Source organism: Haliotis rubra, unplaced genomic scaffold (assembly GCF_003918875.1).
Source record: "Haliotis rubra isolate DU_JTF1 unplaced genomic scaffold, ASM391887v1 Scf106, whole genome shotgun sequence".
Lineage (NCBI taxonomy): Eukaryota > Metazoa > Mollusca > Gastropoda > Lepetellida > Haliotidae > Haliotis > Haliotis rubra.
Window position 1 is genome coordinate 1277703 of NW_025764959.1, and position 19678 is coordinate 1297380.

At 39.7% G+C, this 19678-nt stretch overlaps 1 protein-coding gene across 1 annotated transcript in view; it reads left to right on the forward strand.

Annotated features, from left to right (window-relative positions):
* The first annotated feature begins 12553 nt into the window (after positions 1 to 12553).
* Positions 12554 to 19678, forward strand: part of LOC124277820 — a 51456-nt gene continuing 44331 nt past the window's right edge. Inside the window, exon 1 of the mRNA XM_046713537.1 lies at positions 12554 to 12763. The gene's annotated coding sequence lies outside the window, so the exon portion shown is untranslated. The remainder of the gene's footprint in view (positions 12764 to 19678) is intronic.

Below are 19678 nucleotides of genomic sequence, written 5' to 3' on the forward strand. Positions count from 1 at the left end.
CCCGGAACCACCACTAAACCAGACCTTTCTGTGCTGGATATCCCACCCCACCACTGATGATTCATCACTGAACCAGGCTCGCCTCCAGTCTCTAAGGTTCCAGTACCAGACTCGACGACACCACCGCAAGCGATTGCGCCGATGGAAGTCTCTCAAAACAGGGGCGACAACTGGCCTTCTTGGTGTAATCCCCACTTCACGCAATCGATTCCTGACAGTTTGGTCGGAAATTCTTCTCAAACCAGGGTGCAGTCTCCACGGCTGTGGCAAGACACCAGTGAGCAACCCGGATATAGAGGTCCTGGGCTTGGGTGGTAACTCTTGGACGGCTGCTTCTTGGACGGCATGGCGGGCATTTTGTTCAGTGGCGTGATTGTGCACGATTGTCCAGTGACTGTCTTACCTGAGTAGAACTGACCACACACTATCATGGCTACTCAGGTAAGACAGTTTTATGGATCTAAAGGTAGAGCATGAACTCTTCTAAACATTATATGATTATTTACGTTTAATTGGCTTATCATTGTTGATATTCCACATCAAACTAAACAGGTAACGTGATTACAGTGTGGAATTTTCACTGTGTTTATGTACTGTCTGTACTTTAAATAATGAATGAAACAAAGAAACAGTTAATCTCTATTGTATCTTGTAATGTAACTCCGTGTAATAGAACAGCAACATTTCACCAGTAACGTTTCTAAATTTCTATATAGATATGGTAGAGTTATGGTTAAACGTAGATTACAAGATTTGTATTCAGGTTGTATAATGGCCAGGTTTTGTTATTTATCACAATATAATACAGATAAAACTTCTGTGAAATGTATTTCCAGTAACACGTAGTTTAAAAAAAAACTGTATAGTAAGTTTGATGATCAATTTATGCAAGTAGTTTACCAATCATGAGTACCCAATCATGATTGGCGATTTTCGTGTTCTCCTTGACATCTGACTTTTGATAGTTTGAATTTTGTAAGCAATAAATGATGTCCTAACAATAAAATGACTTATCATTTTAAAAACAACAACTTTAATTTTGTTATCAGTTGGTGCACATTTCGTGAGAATAGGTGAAAAGGCGACTAACGTGATCGTGTGTTCAGGTTCGCAGTCTTCGTATCCCAATTGCGTAGATCGATGCTCATGCTGTTGATCACTGGACTGTCTGGTCTAGACTCGATTTTTTGCAGACCGCCGCCATTAGGCTGGAATATTGCTGAGTGCGGCGTTAAACAACAAACCAACTGCACAGGTAGACGTACAAAGCTTCAGAGGCGATCTACACATCAACATCTCTGAACTGGTGGGTACATGGGTTTAAAGCGTTGTGGTCATCTTCTAACCTCTTCTTGTTTACTGGGTTCTTTTCCGCCATGATATGAGAAGCAGAGTTTGTATTTTTCCATTTTTTCACAAACTGCAAAGTTGTCTACATTTCCTGGCTGCTGGCCTTGCACCTACCAGGTTCCCGTACGGAATCGTCCCGATAGTAATCCATGGTTTATCGCTGAACAGATATAGCATGGATCAAAGTCCCCCTATATTGGGCTGGTATGACGTCATACTGACGTACAGTCCAGCTCGGCGTTACACCCAGTCACTCATCTACACCTGCGGCATTACATATAATAATGACATATGTGTCACGGCGTGACCTGTTTACTTGACCTGGATAATAAAAACAGAAGAGTATGCTGATCAAGCCATTGAGTGAGTGAAATATAAAAGCATATGACGTGGTCTGATAACCAGTAAGCAACATATAAATTGCGTTAGTTGCGATTTCAGAATGTTTGATTGGGTAAATGAAGCATTGCAGCACATGGGATGATCTAAGAATCAGTGTTGAGTAAGCAACATTTAAACTGCTTTAGTTGCAATTTTGAAATGAGTTATTGAGTGGTACATATCCTTTCGATGTCCTTTACAGAGATTGATTAGGGAGAAAGTGACGGATTAGGCAGTGTCTGGTTTTCACAGTGCTCTATTGTCCACCCAGCTAGACAAGCACCTGTTCCATGTTTCCATGTAGGTTGGGAAGTCGTGTAGAGGATGACGTACAGCAATGGTAAAAACAGGAGCCTGGCATTGTGAGGAGGTAATAAACTGGAGGTGATTGACACACCTGTCTATTGCACGTTCCTGTACTTGACACAGCAGTATCACATGTGACAAAGTCGGTGTGCTTTGTTTTAAATAAAGATCCTACTCAATAACGGCTTGACAGAGTGAGATCTAGTTAACATCCAGGGTACAAGGACCACAGGCTTCAACTTGCTCCGCACCGGAGAACCAGAAATAGTGGGAAATTATAATCCGCCTAATATGCGAACACGAAACAATTTATTTCCGATTTCAGACACCCCTTTTTATGTGAAAAGTGGAATAAAACAATCAAATTTTATGCAACATATTTTGCAGGACATTTACCATGTCCAGCACTCCTAAACGCTTACATTATGATAGAGAAGTCGTATATCCATAGAACGGTTCCCGTTGTTCACATTCACGTATCCCCTAGTAGACTTATCCATGGTTGTTGATATACCTATCCACTAGCAGCCCGTCTTGCATCCAGTGGCATCCATTGAGTCATTTGTCGATAATGACTGACTGACTGAGTTTGGTTTTACGCCGCTTTTAGCAATATTCCAGCAACATCAAGGCGGGGGACACCAGAAATGGGCTTCACTCATTGTACCCATGTGGGGATTCGAACCCGGGTCTTCGGCGTGACGAGCCACCGCTTTAACCACTAGGCTACCCCACCGCCCCTGTCGATAATGACATGGAGTTGATATTAATGTTGTACAACTAAAACAAGCGTAAAACCCCGATGATTAAATGTCTGAACGAATTCATACATATTTTCAAATGTCAAAGAAACAGTGTAAACAACGTCAAAAGTACACTAGACATCTTACAGAGAGAATCAGTACACGACTTGTCAGTGTTTGGTTTTAGCATTCATCATCCGTAGTTATGTTCCAGCGAACAAAAAACCCCAATCCCTTCATTGATATATGTTTCCTGATTGACATGGGTTGATTTATGATATATAGCAGCAATGGTGATATGCCACTTAATCATGATGATGGGACCATTGTGATGACATTTCGAAAAAGGAATTGCAAAAAAGGGGATAGTCGGAGATAGGATTTCCACAAATTGAAAGAGACAGTATATATTGATAGATATTCTAGCAATAGCTGTATGGTAATAATGAACAAATTGAGTGAGTATGGTTTTACGCCTCTTTTAGCAATATCCCAGTGATATCTCGATGGAGGACGCCAGAAACGGGCTTCACACTTTGTATCCATGTGGGGAATCGAACCCGGGTCTTCGGCGTTACGAGCGAACGCTTTAACCACTGGGCTACCCCACCGCCCCTGAACATATTGGGAAAGGGTAGTGAAGGATGACAGAAGTTATTATGACCGCCAACGATACAGAAGAACGAGATTGGTAAAATGGGGAATTTCAAAATTGACACTTTCTGATAAGTAGTTTCTGAATCTCCACGATGTGACCAACTATATTCACTGAATACGAGTCTACCAGTGGCAATTTGTGGAAGTCCCACAATTCAACCAACGCGGTCAAAGGTGTTTTCTGTGCTCATTTCTAGCCCTGGTTTTCGATAGATATTGTACTGCACTGACGATTTGTGAACACTGGAGTTGTCCCCCTTTCTTGAAGGACACACGCCTTGAGAACGAGACGTGTCAGTATAGTACTGCCTAGTGACACTTCTTTGCACAATATGGATTGGGGTGCGGTTAGTCACAGTGACCAATCCATCCTCTAATTTGTCTTGAGATATCGTGCGGACATTCATGTCGACGTCGCCAAACACGACCACGCCTGTACAAGAAGTGTAAAGTGAATCCGACTCATTCGTAAACATTACAACGACGTATACCACATTTTCGGATTAGTGCTGGAAGTATGACGACTTGCAAGGGGTGACTCAACACCTAACGATGAGCTGCATGTAATATAATGACACACTGCAGGAGCCAGATGTTTACAGCAATTCAATTCGCTGTTTGAGGTCGATGTTGTAGAGCATAGTTTTGATTCTGCACATTTGTCTTTGTCTGGGACGCTCTGACTAGGCCGGTCGTCAAGATTCCAGTTTTGTTGGCACCAGCTCCATGGTCTGCTAATCACCAGAACACTGAACACTTTAAATCATGCCAACAGCCCGTGCACGAGCAGCTTTGCAGGGTGTTCTTAATTCATACGATCAAGTAAATCACAGGTGATGTGCAAATGAAAACAGAAACAATAGTCCACAAAATGTTTAATATTAAGCTACAGCATGCACTAGCACTTGTAGGCTACAAGATGTATGGGATTTTCAGAGACATTAATATTCTTGTAAACGATGTAGGTTGTCAAGACCTACCTTTGTTCTTATGCTTGGAATTAACATTTATATTCCACGGCCATCTACTTTTTATGTGTATTAATTCCACATTTAAACCTTCTTGATTTAAAGGGGAAAACCCTGTATAAGTATGTGATCATGGCAATATGCAAAATTAAACATGATTATAATACAACCTTGAAGTGTAGCATATAACAAAATCCAGTATCTTTGAAAATATACTTTAAACAAGATCTGGAAACACAGAAAAAAATATTATATTCGTCCAAAAAATAAAACATGACAGTGAAAATGAAGTAATACAGATCCTGTTCAGAACATGTACGTTAGGCATAGGTACTGCTGATTATATATAATGTGATGTCTCAAGAAAAGATTTTCTGTCGGAAAAACACTGGGTCACGTACCCCAAACTGTACGGATACTGATAAGTGTTATTCCCCCAGTCTATTTTCCACAATTGTTGTTACCGAAATAGGGGTAGGTGGAGACTGGAGCCCTGTCACTGACAATGAATAGGTCCCTTCCTCTACTGGGAAACGTTTCGCAGTTGTCGTGGACGCAATGGTACGTCATGCGTTGTTACTGGCGCTGACCTTCCCATTGCCTGGTGGCAGGTCCCTCACATGTCCATCACGGTGACAGCGACGTTGTTGGCCCGTGTAAGCCTCACATACAGGAAATATTCTCGGCTCCAGCCTATTTAAAGTTATGTCATTCCCCTACATGCTTTTAATGTTCATTTATGGCGTACAGGAAAACAACACGAATTACGCAGCTGCTGTCAGTCATGGCATGAATGAATAAGGGAAGTGATTTAGCATTGTGGTTTTCCTTTCGCGCTTTGTTTTAAATTTGTACACAACTTATTGTGTTTAATTTGATTTGAATCGGGTGTTAATGATGATGATGATGATGATGATGATGCTATGATCATGATGATAGCAAATTTGAATAGGGACATTATGTTGTATCATAGGCTGTGATGATTTATTTGTAGATACTGGAGGCTATACGAACATTAATCGACAAGAGAGACTATGCCAACTATGTGATTTAAATATTGTAGAGGATGAGTACCATTTCCTTCTTGTTTGTCCGCTGTACTCAGATGTTAGAAGAATATATTTACCAAATCATTTCTACAGATATCCATATGTATATCATTACTAATAAGTACAAACATTTTAATACTTCAGAATTTATCAACGTTCATATGCCATACAACATTACAAAGAGAGATAAATAATGATATTTGAAAAAATGTAAAAGTTACTACTCGGGCGAATATAAATGTATGTTTTATGTACTATAGGCCTGTGGCCTCTTCAATACGGAATAAAGGTTGATTGACTGACATAGGCTGTGTTTTGTTCACTATTCATTGAACGATGCTGATGCTCCTCTTAATGACTAGATGAAGATAATGATGACAACACTGTTTATTTTCATGTGTTATAGGGGCGGTTGGGTAGCCTAGTGGGTTATTAAGCGTTCGCTCGGCACAATTTCTGGTGTCCCCCGTCGTAATATTGCTTGAATATTGCTAAAAGGGGTGTAAAACCATATTCACTCGTGTGTTATATAAATAGTAAACAAATAACTAATGACTCATTTCAGAATTCTTTGTTAAAAGTAACACAAGTATTTTTTGTATCCCTAAACGCAAGTGCGTAAGAGACACCAGGAACTATTAGCCGCTGCTCGACCCCGCCGTCACTTTTGAGAACATGTAAGAAAGGGTGAACATGTGCATATGTAACTGTTACACATAAATCATGGCATGTACTTGATTGAAACGAGCCCGCCCTGCGTGTCACCACGTGCGTTACGTCAATACTGATGCCAATTTAAGATGGCGGTCTTTGGGTGAGACTTCCGATAGCGCATGCGCAGACTGGGTAGAGTATATAAGGCAGGGGTTAGGGTTTGTGCTCATATGAACTTGTGATGTTTATTTATGAGTGATTGTGAGTGTCATCAAGCACCGTCACGAAATCCTGTCACTCTTGCGCTTTACGAGAGACCTGGAAGTCGCCCCGGGATATACCAACTGCAAGGATTGGCGGGGAATAAAGAGTTAGTGCGCAGGAATTAGTGTGTCTTCTCACGGATAAGACCCGTCGGTTGGTGCCATCGACACGGAACAACGTGAGTTTTTTTAAACAAAACAGTCAGTTTTGAAAAATATTTGTGCATGTTGTCACGTACTGAAGGTAATATATTGTTAATAATTTCATGTTTTGGTTGAATATTTAAACGAATTCATAGCATTCTTATTCAAATGAATTCTTTAAAGGAGTTTTTCTGCTTTCATCCTGATAAGGCTCTTTATGTTTGTTTGTCAATTTCACAACTTAATTGTGCCAAGTCATACTATTGTACCAAGTCATACTATTGTACCATGTCATACTATTGTACCAAGACTGTTATAAGCGTAAAAGTGAAGTTAAACTTAGCCAGTTAAACATAACATTTTCAGACTGTTCCAATTATCAAAGATCAATATTGACAAAATATTCTTTTTGCTTTCGTTTGCATAGAGAAACCACAGATGCAGTAATTGTGTCACCACACCGGTTGCTATTTCTATAGAGGCAGATTGAATATGTAGGATATGTATATAAACTCAGTAATTTACTTTTGTGCTAATCCTTAAATACTATGAAATGTCAAAAATACGCTTTGAAATATCCAAGCAGGAAAATTATAATTGGAGTTTGATATAGGATGTATGACTCCTCCATGACAATAGTATGTTTGGAAACATTTTACTGCAGCTGTATCCAGCCATATCTTTAAAGAATTGAGTGGGTTAAGATCCATATGTTTCAGACGTGTCTAAGTTTATATTTGACACCGTGTTAGTTCGCTGGTTTTGCAGATAAAACAAGAGGTGAAACTGACACAGAAACATATAAATGTTGTTCACGGTTTTATACCTGACATCGCCAGTAAGTGCATAGTCATAAAGATAAGTTTAGACGTCATGCTGTAAAGAGTTGCTATTGTACAGAGAGTGTTTGAAGGATGTATATTTGTTTCGATGCTTCATGAGGCGGATGGGTAGCCTAGTGGTTAATGCGTTCGTTCGTAACGCCAAGGACCCGGGTTCCTTTCCCCACATGGGTACAAACTGTGATGCCATCTCCTGGTGTCCAACACCATTTTCTGGTGTCCAACGCCGTGATATTGCTGTAATGTTGTCAAAAGTGGCGTAAATCAATACTCACTCATTCACTCGATCTTTCACAAGCTGCCCGTCTCTGACAACCTCATAAATTTTAATGATCATTCTCTGAATATTGAATTAGTAGTTTGGCACTGCCCAGTGCTCTGGACTAATTTGTGTACAAAAGTATTATCGTTAAAATGAACCTTGAGTTGGTGGTCCTCAAGTTTCTCCAGATATAGGTTAAACTTTATCTCTAATGCATTGTTTTTAAGATTAATTACTCCTTTATATCTGCATTTGTCTTTCCAAAGTACCATTCTAAACCCGAAGTTGTCCAGAAAAGTACCCGACAAAAGGCATATTGAGGCATGTAAAGATAAGTCGACTTTGAATATAACAAAGTCGGATATAGCGAACAGTTCGACTAAAACGACCTGACAGTTATGCTTCACTCGTACGTGTGTGGGTCATGACGAATCAAGCACCGAGCTCTGGTTGAAATGAACAGACATGGTCCCTCGAGGTTCACTAAACTGCGACCCGTGAAGATCCAGGTTAGAATTGATCTTCAGCAACCCATGCTTGTCGTAAGAAGCGTTACGGGATTGGGTGGTCAGGCTATATGACTTGGTTGACGTCAAAGTATCCCAATTGCGTAGATCGATGTTCATGTTGTTGATCACTGGATTGTCTGGTCCAGAATCGACTATTTACAGACCGCCGCCATAATTCTTGAATATTGCGGAGTGCGGCGTAAAACTAAAGTCACTCGCTCACTCACTTAAGTGAACTTTGAAGCCCTAACATTTTAGATACTTAAAGGAATTTTATTCTTTCATGTGGCATACTCTTTTATTGAGATAGATGGTTCAGTAACAAATGAGCCTCTGTACAGAATTCCCTGATTGTGTTTTGGTTTTACTTCCGGCTTTCCTCCAACAACAAGGTGACACGTCATACTTTATAATATTTTTGAAATGCTATTTAAAGCAGCATTAAACTCACTCTTTCAATATATGGCACTTGATAGCCCTGCAGCCAGCAAATCGAACAACTTTTACAAATTATACACGACGTTTATGTCCCCGTGAAATATTTTGTTGAGTTCGTTTTAGATGTAATTTGAAAAGGCATCAACAGAAGAGGCTATCTATCGATCTGTCTGTCTGTCAGTCTGTCTGTCTATTACCCGTGAAGATCCGGGTTAGAATATTGATCTTCAGTAAGAGGCGATTGTCGTAAGAGGCGACTAACGGGATCGGGTGGTCAGGCTCGCTGACTTGGTTGACACATGTCATCGGTTCCCCATTGCGCAGATCGATGCTCATGCTGTTAATCACTGGATTGTCTGATCCAGACTCAATTATTTATCTATCTATCTATGGAAACAACTTATATAGCGCTATCCGGAATAAACTGCTCTGCAGCGCTTGAGACTCTGATGGAAAGTTAGTTGTTGTGTGCTTCACGGAAGTAATGGGTCTTTAGCTGTGATTTGAATGAGACCAGGTCGTGGTTAGATCTCAGGTGTTGTGGGAGTTGATTCCACAAGTTTGGTCCGGTAATTTAGAAATAACGGCTGGTGATGCGACTGTTTTTTAGTGCAGGTGGCTGAAGGAGAAACTGGTGAGAGGATCGAAGAGATCTGTCAGGTTGATATCTGGTTATCATGCTGGAGAGATACTGAGGGGCTTGATTGTGGAGACACTTGAAGACAAGCAGAACAACTTTGTTTTTGATCCACTGTGGCACTGGTAGCCAGTGTAGATGTTGGAGAATTGGTGTGATGTGATCATGTCTCGCTGTTCTTGTTGCGACTGATGAGTTTTGTACAACTTGTCACTTCCTGAACAGATACGATGGCAAACCTTGCAGGTGTGAGTGACAGTAGTCATATGTGACACACAGACATGGACCAAGGACATGGCGGTTCTTGTGTTCATGTACTTTCGTACCAAGGCAATGTTGCGGATATGAAGATAGGATTTCCTACAGATAGCATTTATATGAGACTCAAGTGTCATTTTTGCATCGAAAATGACACCGAGATTTCGGGCCTGTTGGCTCATCGTATGGTTACCGGTATGTAAATCTGGCAATACAATGTCATGACACGAATGTTTTGGCGTTATGATGAGAATTTCTTTATTATCTTTCAAGATAAAGAACAAAACGATATGTCTTAGGCATACTGAAAGGCCATACTAATGTGTTGATACCACTATAACCCTTTAACTAATCAGAGAATGCTGATTTATAGTCTAACGTGACCCTAATCGCGCGTTAATGTCGACCTATGAACCAGGACATATACCACTGTTTAATTAGCCTTAGTTTGTCCAATTGAAGCCACGCTAAAACCCCGCGAAGATCAGGGGAATCCTCAGTAGCCCATGCTTGTTGTAAGATGCGACTAACGGTATCGGGTGGTCAGTCTCGCTGATTTGGTTCACACATGTCATCGTCTCCCAATTGCGTAGATCGATGCTCATGCTGTTGATTACTTGATTGTCTGGTCCAGACTCGATTATATACCTACATATATCTGGAATATTGCTGAGTGCGGCGTTAAACAACAAACCAACCAACCACCCAAACTGTCCGACGCTGCCAATCCTGCCATTGACTCCTAGAAGCTGCCATGCACCAAGGCTTCTACCATGCAGTAAAGGAAACTTGCGATCTTAGTTTTGTCTTAATGTTCATAATTTGAGGACTTTTACTGAACAAATTTCTAGAGGGCATTAATGGTGATTGTTGCTAAGTTGGCATCAAACAAATAACGTAAATCAGTACGTGCTTTTCTTTAGCACGTGATAACGTTTCAGTTTCTTGTTTTGTAATTTGTGTATGGCAGTTGAATGGAAACAGTCCAAACGTATCGCTTCTTCACACTTTTCGGCATCTTGAACAGTCTCACTAAAAAGAATGATAGCAACATATGCATGGTTATCTAAGCAATATATTTATTTTTTGCTGAGGTACGTTATCATTTCATAATATGATTACACATTCAAACTTCTCCAGTTTGTTTTCTTTAACTTAGTTGTATTTCCAGTGTAAAAATACGAAAACTTTTAGTGAAAGTAGTTCCTTAAAGGTGAAGGTTCACAATCTACCTATCAAATGTCCAGAAAAAGTGATTAGTGCAGACTGTCTGAAAATTGACCACCGACATATGTTATCGCTGGCATACTAAGCATAAATATATTTAAAATTTAAAAATACTTGTTTAACAGTTTTTAAACCTTCTATTGCATATCAAAACAACTTCTGTTTGGTTATTTTGTCACCAATTAATGTTTGGACAAAGATACGTTGCGGATACTCACATTACAGGTCACGAACTTCTGCTTCTTGAGCAACTCTGATCTAAAATCGCAGAAGTCAATGTTCTCATTAAGTCGTCACCTCCTATTTTTTATCAGCAGTGTGTATAAGCGTGACATCTAGAGATCCCCACCTGACACATGATTGAACCGTTTACATGACACAATGACACAATGAATGCTTTGATAGTTGGAAAGAAATGTATAAACTCGGAGACGTCTTTAAGGATGGAGACAGATGTCTGAACTTCCGGGAAAAGAGGCATAAAACAATGGTGGCTTAAATGAAACACCATCTAGTTATTTCGTGGTGACGTATTGATACGGGTAGATCTGGAGCGTACGTTTGCAGTGTAATGTCGACTGCCGCTAGGTAATGTTTTGATTGAGTTTTTTTTCTGTTTTTATTTTCCCTGACAAATCCAATTTCCAAGGGTGTAATTTCTTTTAGCCGGCAGTTAGGTTAAGATCTTCACTTGGTTGTTTTTTCTATTTCTGATTTTGATAAAAGATCATCTTTATTTGTTTTGTAATTGATTGTAGACTTTTGGGTCATATACCGGTTGATCCGGGTCCATCATCGAAATTTTGCTTACCTACATCACAATGGTTTTGACTTGAAAACAGAACTTTTGATTTCCATTTATACTGTCTTAATATATTAATACTTAATTTAAATATAAAAAAAGCTAACCTCAAACAGCTTCGGTTTGAGTTAGGATGTGTGAACGTTTGTTGAAAAATGTCCTTTTAATTAGCGGTTTGTTTCATTAGACGATGATCTGAACTTCTTCAAATGGTTTTAATTGATATTCCTCCAGCCTGAAGGTGTATATAAATGTCATGCTGAATAACTGCTCAGAGCTATAGCATGAAGATAATGCAATGTTGCGCCATTGAATGGTGAATAAATACTTTAACATCAGACATATTTGATGTATATTTTCAATCAGTTTTAAACATTTCGTATTTTTAAACATATCTGTCTGAACAAAACAATACACACACTCCTTTTACAATATTTCATTTTCTTCTTAAATAATTGCTGGAATGAACACGCGGACACATGTTGAATGTTCAAAGGCATCAATATGTAGTGCTAATGTAATGCATTAACTTAAAGCACTGGCCTTAAAACAAAAAAGATATAAACACACACACCCCACCCCCCGAACAGTCACATTATGTGTATTTCACACAGATATTTACGGATCACGCGCAAAAACATTTTTATGAAATGTTAAGGTGACATGTCAACATTCTTTTCTCCATATTTCTTGATTATTCAAGGCTATTACCATATTAAAACAAACAGGATATAATTTTATTACAATCCACACTCTTCTTAACACAGTATGATGTTAATTTGAGTGACACCTCCTGTGAGAAATAAATACTTCGTGTATCCCCATCAAGAAGGGGACATAATACAGCCATATTAATGTGCTTTATTGCCTCGAGGCCGGGCATATATGTATATTGCAACCTTCTAAACATGCCCCTGTCACCAGTAGGCATTTCATCCGGTAACGCAGATACGTCACCGTGACGTACTGTCGACCTCAAATGGCCACTTAGGTAACAAATTGGTCCAATATATACAATGTTGTTTATGCTGAATTTAGACATTTACGTTGTAGAAAGGTGTCGAACATGTATGTTGTTCCACCTATATTACAGTTACGGGCTAGGAGTATGCCTTTATTGTGGCATGACATCCGGCTGTCAGTTGGCTATTTTAAAAGCACGCACGTTTTACAAGAATATTTTTATTTTACCAAAAGGGTGGTACACATTTTGATCGTGTAAGCTCATTTCCAACCAGCTGTAGTGTAGAATAGGAATACTATCGTAAAGAAGGTGAGTACATCTTTAGATACATCAACCTCACTTTCTGTTGAACACAACGATTCAGATGAGCTAAACAAGACACTTGTCTTGTCGTAGAAATGGTGACTAATATCTAGTATGTAGGTGTGGTTTGAAAACTTTGTGGTGGTTGAAGAAAGTGTGCTCAATTTGATTTTCGTATAATGAAAACTTGCATTTTTACTAAAATAGATTAGTCTGTTAATCGTCACTACTTCTTGACTTTGTAAAAAGTGCTCTGTGACAGAGTAATTGTGACAGAGTAATTGTGACCAGGGTAAGAAATGAATTTCCAGCCACATGCCACCTGCCATGCTTGAAATGTAAATTTGTGCAGAAAAGAGCAAATTTATGTATTTACAAGAATAACATCTCAGGGACAACCATCAACAGGTGTTATTATCCAAGTGAATTTTTAACTTTTAAAATTTGAATTCAAAACATATTTTGAAATACAAGCTATGTGAAACTGTTTTGTAAGTGCTGACTTAGCGTCAGTCAAGTTGCATTCTTGCTATATATACATGTAGCTGCTCAATTGAAAATGAACCATAGGGCAAAATCACCTGAGAGATATTGTTTCATTTTCTTCTCATTGCAGTAGTACATGAAACCAATAAAATCCGTTGTCCGTTGTAAGTTTTCATCTATAAGCATGTGTTTTATGAATCACTATCTGTCAATAGTAAGAGATGTCGTACTGCCGTTTGGTAGCTGAAGTAGGGGTGCCTGAGGTGATCTTCAGTTACCCAAGCTTGTCATTAGAGGCGACTAACGGGGTCGGGTGGTCAGGTTCGCTGACTTGGCTGACACATGTCATTGTATCCTAATTACGTAGATCGATCCACATGATGTTGATCACTGGATTGTCTGGTCCAGATTTCATTATTTACAGACCGCTGCCATATATAGCTGGAATATTGCTGAGTGCGGCGTAAAACTAAACTCACTCACTCACTCACTGAAGCAGGCATGCATGGAATATGTTGCTATCATTGTGGTCGTGTTATGTCAGATGTCAGTCGGTGCTGATAGAGATAGATATATTAATACCAATGTTTTGTAGTAGTCAAGAGTTTGGTCATGTCCACTGAGAATTTGATAAGGTTTGTAGTAGAGATAGGAGTCGATAGCACATGCCACAGTAGTGGTAGCATGTTAGGTTCTGTGAGTCCCAGTAGAAGCATTATTCTAATTCAACTTAGTATGTAACATACATTCCAACCGTATAATCATCATATACGGTCGCAATTTGAAAACCTATTCACCAAAACCTTTGAATGTATTGGGGTAACGCTGCTTGCAGGGCATTGTCATTTGCAGAAGCCATAGGTCAATTAACTCCCCTATCCAGCTAAAATGGTCGGAATTTGTGTTAAAAAAAGACAAAACAGTATCATAAATTTAATTTTAAGTTCAAACAACTTACTCGCAACGGGCTGTTGACCCAACACTGTTAGATCATGAAACAAGATTCATGACGTTATTATGGAGCGTGACGTCACCTGCTGTGACGTCATTTGAGAACAGAACGCGCAAGCCGATATAACTAAATTTGCGGCTATATAACCACCGGTATACGTCCCCAATTTGTCAAACACAGTACAGTTATGCCCTAAGTGACAGTGTCACGTCGACATGATTTCAACAATTTCCTGACTAAAATAATTATACATTAAACGCTAGCATATTTACCACTGCAAAACGAAGGGTGGTATAATGACTAGTTGAACACAGTTTGAGTTAAAACTAGCATTAAAACGTTATTGACCGCCACAAGTTGGCTACTATACTTGGACCAATTTGGGCTAACGGTACCTCTACGACTTGAGCGATATCCAATAAGGATGTACACCATTTCTCTAGTCGCAGGGTAAGCCGAAGATTATAACCAACCCGCATTTTTAGTATAGAATACAGTTTTTAAATTACATGACTCTGCAGTATAAGCACTGACTACTAGCAATATTCCAGCAACGTCACGGCGGGGGACACCAAAAATGGGCTTCACACATTGTACCCATTTGGGGATTCGAACCCGGGTTTTCGGCGTGACGAGCCAACGCTTTAACCACTAGGCTACCCAACCGCCCCTGCAGTATAAGCAGGCACAGAGAGGTACTATAAAGGATTTGTGGATGTTTGATCTACAGTGGAGCGGATATGGACATCAACAGCTGATGTATATTGGAACTCAGTCTATCATTATTGCCTCGGCTCTTTTGGTAGTAGTATGGTAGGCCCCGTTGTTAAACGCGCCACAACTTAGCATGCAGAATTGCCTCCCTTTGCAGCGCCAGACACCTATGATGGTTGGCCCGACTATGTTTCCGGGCTTGTGAGGGCCCTGCTCTTGAGTGGTAAACGTTAGCGGCCTGCATCGCATGGATCCTTCCACATGATTCCGCCCAAATGAGTGAGTGAGTGAGTTCAGTTTTACGCCGCACTCAGCAATATTCCAGCTATATTGCGGCGGTCTGTAAATAATCGAGTCTGGACCAGACAATCCAGTGATCAACAGCATGAGCATCGATCTGCGCAATTGGGAACCGATGACATGTGTCAACCAAGTCAGCGAGCCTGACCACCCGATCCCGTTAGTCGCCTTTTACGACAAGCATAGTCGCCTTTAATGACAAGAATGGGTTGCTGAAGACCTATTCTACCCCGGATCTTCACGGGTCCCGCCCACATGAAGCTAATACAGCTTGACATTACTGGGATATACTGCTCAGGGCGGCGTTAAACCATACTCACTAACTCTGTATTTGTACTTGTAACGAGCGCCACAGGTAGGACAGAACACGTTCAACTTTACCCAAACACCTAGTGTGATGACTATCAGACAATGATTCAGTAACTGACACTTACAATGTTTTTGTCAAGATCGTAGAATATATTCTGCTTATAGGAAATATTAATTATGATTATTGATATTTTTTACAATTTTATTTAACACGTAATATTTTTTTGAAAATCATAACGCTCCTTCCTTTGTCATACATTGATCAACCTTCTCGCCATCTTTGAAAAATTACACAAATTCATTTATAGTTGTTGTTTTTTTTATCAGACTCTGCGTTTGCTTTCTGCCTTGTCACTGTGGGACTACTAAGTTGCCAACGTGAGCATATTACAATTAGCATTTGTTAAATCTTGCTATGTTAGTATTGCTGACTTCATGAAGCTAAGTGTGTCTTTTCCCCATCATGCCGGTGTGAAACTATGCCACTGAAATGCCCACATTATTCTTACGTCTATTTTTACAAAGCGGACAATGAAACCGCACGACTCTGCAAATATATTTCCTCTGTCGTGAGACGTTAAATCCCATGATGACACACACAAAACAAATGATAAAACATTCCTGTCTTTAACGGTCCTGAACGAGAGTAGGTCACAAGACGCTTGCCGTATTCTGTCTTTATAAACATCAAGCCAAAAGGTACTTCCTGCACACAAACCTTACCATTTGATTGATTGTGTGTTAACGCTGTCCCCTGTCTGAGCAGACTCTCATGTCTTCAGACAGAGGGACCGTTGACACATACGCGGGGTACATACAGACACATACTTGTACTATTCGGAGGTGAGTGATTGTTGTGTTTGGACCTGTGCACTAGTTTGTCACGATAAGCTGTAGGTCATACAGTTTGGGCCAGACAAACCATTCATGAGAACATTGATTAAGATCCAGGATATTAGGCTTCGATGAAACATCATCCGTTTATGCATCATTACGTATACGAATATTAATTATGATAGGGGCACATAATAACCACGGGTAGAGATGTAGCGATATTCTTCTTGATGCATTAACTATAACAGGTAAGGAATGAATGACGATTAACCAGGTTATAAAATAGACGAGGGGCGGTGGGTATGGCCTAGTGCATAGAGCTTGCGCCCGTAATGCTGAAGACCCGGGTTCGATTCACGAAATGGGTACAATGTATAAAACATATTTTGGTGTTCACTCACTCACTCACTACCTCACTCAGTCGTATCACTAAGTAATCTATTCTGGCCAACCAGGCACTATCTTAAGGACAAATGCACACCAAAGAGGCACCATGGTACCATTGAACTAACTCAGTCGTCAAGCATGAGGTACTACTTTAATATGACGTCTGATGTTTTTATTAGCAAATTTTACATCTTGTTTGTTTGTTCTTCGTTTAGGTCTCATGCTATAAATTACGATAGTAGATCTGTGACAGTACAGTGGGATCTGTATTCCTGTGAATGGCGGCTGCTAACTGTAGAGCGGGTCATTTACACATTGTTTTTCTCTTTAGGCCCAATGGAATCCATCTTGGCAGATAGCTAGGACTGGTTTTCTCTGGTGTTGACGTTTCACATTTACTATAATTTAAAATCCCCAGTCGACAGCAAATCCAAATGTGTTTTCTGTACAACAAATCAGATATAGTTTACGAAAGTAAAGGATTGGCATTGTTTTTTTGCGATGAAGATGACGCATCTACACATCTGCATGAACAGTATCCAGCTTGGACGTACTAATCTTCAGTGATCCATTCACATAATTGTCAATGTTACTTGGCCTTTCAGGCCCTATAGTACGTTTCGGCTGAATCAACACCTTATAGTCTCTGGCACTGACGTTTCCCAGTCATACTAACAATAGGTTATGACCCATTGTGCCACCACCAATCTGTCACAGTGTTTCGCATATCCAGTCACACCGGTACACCTACTTCTTTGATGTTGGTTGATAAATAGGACACGTTGTGCCCTCTCTAAAACACTTGGCATCCCCTGGGTCATTAAATATATACCTAAATCAAACATGGCGCCCTCGTCAACCGGGCGGTTAGACTTACAGACCCAAAGAGGAGGCATATTTCAGGTGCTAGTTTTAAACGATGGGCAATAATGACGGTCCTTCGTAGCCAACTGGATATTGCAAGGACTGACTGACTGACTGACTGAGTTTGGTTTTTACGCCGCTTTAAGCAATATTCCAGCAACATCACGGCGGGGGACACCAGAAATGGGCTTCACACATTGTGCCCATGTTGGGATTCGAACCCGGGTCATCGGCGTGACGAGCCAACGCTTTAACCATTAGGCTACCCCACCGCCCCTGGATATTTCAAGGATATACAAGGTTGCAGAAACGTTTAAAAACTGTTTGAAAGATAATCAGAAAGTTTCGGTTCATAAGTCCGACATTTAGACCTTTCTCCCTTTCTGTCTCATGCAATGTTCAAAGAAGCATTAGTGAATAGTGAAGGGGTTTCGAAATTAAAGATCGAATCTGACTTTAAGTAAATATGTGACCCAATTTTCCTCTTGCCATTGCATCCATAATATATGAATGCCGACTTGGATACAATAATTGTAATGTGCATATATCAGATAACACATGCATGTTACACATACATCTTTGTATTGCTGAAGTTTTAAAATTTGGATACAATAATTGTAATGTGCATATATCAGATAACACATGTACAGTAGAACACGGATATAACGAACTCCAAGGGACCACGAAATTTAGTTCGCTATATCCGGTGTTACACATACAACTTTGTATTGCTGAAGTTTTTAAACTTAAAAAATACATGCACGTGGGAAATCCTATTCATTTGCATGTTTTCTTTTCTTTAAATGATGATAAATAATTCGCACTTTTTGGGGGCTAATGGATTCTTGCTATATCATATTGTTTTTTGTGTGTAAAAATGAAAACGTCATATATATTTCATTTGAGGTGTGAGAGCCAAAACCCTTTTTGAAAGCTTTTCTGAAGTCTTAAATGTTGCTACCTTGATCTAACAACTTCTGAACAAGCGTCTTATGAAGCTCTTTGAAATCCTGATAAAAATAGCCTGTTCGGTTGTACCTCAAACGTTCTGAAATGTACCCACCAAAGGCTGGAGCTGTTAGAATATTGCTGGACCTGAAAGGGACGTTGACTACGGGAATGATGAAGTCCTGTCATACAGCTTTGAGTGGAGCCTTCTACATTTGTCACTCTTTTGTCACTCTTTTGTCACTCTTGTGTCATCTTTATGCATGCATCTAAATATTAGACTCATAAAACGGTCCCACTGCCCTCCTTTATTACAAGTTTAGGTGGGTAAAACAGTGGAAGTGAATTTGTTATTTGATTGTTATTAAACACTAACAGAACATTGATATACGTGAAGCTTAAGTTTCACTTCTTGGCCAAATTGCCTTGCTAACCCAAGCAGAAATTCTGCCTAATATATATCAAGAGCAGATCCGCACGAGGGGAGAAAAACCGGTGCCCATATGGATGCCTATTTCTGGTCTAAATGATTTACTTAAACTTGGAAAGTCAAGCATTGCACATACTGTTTTCTAAGTAACTTTCTGAAGACATTTGTTTTCAATTTTGACAAATTGTCCTGAATCTCTTAAAAAAGATATGTAATTGTGCTCACCAATTATTTACCAAAAGCCCAATGGATCAAGAAATGAAGCTTGTTTTTCATATGGGATCGAGGTGTATAAAGTAGAGCTACCCTGTATCATCGATATAGTGTCTTTGCCATGGAGTTTCTGTATCTGGATACGACAGTGAAACCACAGGATGATGGTGTTTATTAGGGATGCTATAAGATACTTTACACCGTGTGTGTGTAACATCCTCCAATATGATACTCTCAACGAAAGTTTATTTTCAACATAGATTGGTGGATTGATGTAACAATGCAAATTTTAAATGAAACTACGTTCAGCGTATTTTGTTACATACTTGATAGTGGTGTAGGGTTTTGTAACACAGACCTTTCGCTCAACTAACAAATGTTATGATTGTGTATATTTAACAAGCAATAATTTCATTTAGTTCGTGAGTGATTTGGTTTTAACTTCGTCTAGAACTACCAAGAAATAAACCATGTGATACACCTC